The following is a 1,654-nucleotide window of genomic DNA, read 5'->3' on the forward strand; positions in this document are numbered from 1 at the left end:
ATCCTAGATGACGCTCCTTTAGTCCTAGGAAAACCTTTTGTACAAACTCATAGACCTTTGAAAAACCGGAGATTCAACAATCTACCTCTTCAATTAGGGGCATTCAAAAGGAGCATAGATCTTGAGCGCTCAATGAAATATCCTTTTGGTAACAATGACCCCCTAATTGAGGATGAAGCTGAACCGCCCGATACAACCAACGAAGAGGACCACTTTGTCGAAGAAGAGATAGCCATAGAACAAACTTTTAAGGTTCTTGATCTAGATGAGCCACAAAATAAGGTGTCTTCTAAAGAACCACCCATTGAGCTCAAAGAACTTCCTAAAGGTTTGGAATATGCTTTTCTAGGCAAAGATGGTGGTTTACCTGTAATTATTTCGTCTAAATTAAGTAGTATAGAAAAAGAGAAATTAGTTAACTTACTTAAAAAACACAAAAACGCGATCGCTTGGAAGCTTGTAGATATTAAAGGAATAAGCCCTTCCATGTGTACGCACAAAATTTTAATGAATGATGACTACAAGACGGTAATTCAACCACAACGAAGAGTGAACCCCAATGTTCAAGAAGTGGTTAAGAATGAAGTCATCAAACTACTCGACGCCGGACTAATCTACCCTATCTCCGATAGCCCGTGGGTAAGTCCAGTCCAAGTAGTCCCAAAGAAAGGAGGTATGACGGTGATAACTAACGAGAAAAATGAATTAATACCAACAAGAACCGTCACAGGATGGAGAGTCTGTATAGATTATAGGAGATTAAATTAAGCAACTAGGAAAGACCACTTTCCTTTACCCTTCATTGATCAAATGTTAGAAAGATTATCCGGTCATAAATTTTATTGTTTCTTAGATGGTTTTTCAGGTTACTTTCAAATACCGATAGCACCGGAAGACCAAGAGAAAACAACTTTCACATGTCCCTACGAAACTTTTGCATATCGACGCATGCCATTCGGTCTATGTAATGCGCCTGCAACATTCCAACGTTGTATGGTCGCCATTTTCCATGATATGATCGAGAAGACAATGGAAGTCTTCATGGATGACTTTTCCATCTTTGGAGACTCATATGACCAATGCCTCGATAATCTTGAACGAATGCTATCCCGATGTGAGGAAACTAACCTCGCCCTTAACTGGGAAAAATGCCATTTCATGGTAACGGAGGGAATAGTACTCGGTCACAAAATCTCAAGCGAAGGAATGGAAGTTGATCGAGCAAAAATAGAAACTATTTCTCGATTACCTCCTCCATCCTCCGTACGAGCAATCAGGAGTTTCCTAGGGCATGCCGGATTCTATAGAAGGTTTATCAAGGACTTTTCAAAAATTTCAAGGCCTCTAACAAAATTACTTGAAAAAGATGCACCCTTCATCTTTGACAAAGAATGCAATCAAGCATTTCTAACCCTCAAGGAAATGCTAGTCAATGCACCTATCATGATAGCACCAGATTGGAAATTTCCTTTCGAAATCATGTGCGATGCAAGCGACTTTGCTGTTGGAGCAGTCTTGGGACAAAGAAAAGAAAAACATTTCCACCCAATTTATTATGCTAGTAAAACTCTTAATGATGCGCAAGAAAATTATACAACTACAGAAAAAGAATTACTAGCGGTGGTATTTGCTTTTGATAAATTTCGTTCTTATC

Source organism: Helianthus annuus, chromosome 11 (assembly GCF_002127325.2).
Source record: "Helianthus annuus cultivar XRQ/B chromosome 11, HanXRQr2.0-SUNRISE, whole genome shotgun sequence".
Taxonomy (NCBI): Eukaryota; Viridiplantae; Streptophyta; class Magnoliopsida; order Asterales; family Asteraceae; genus Helianthus; species Helianthus annuus.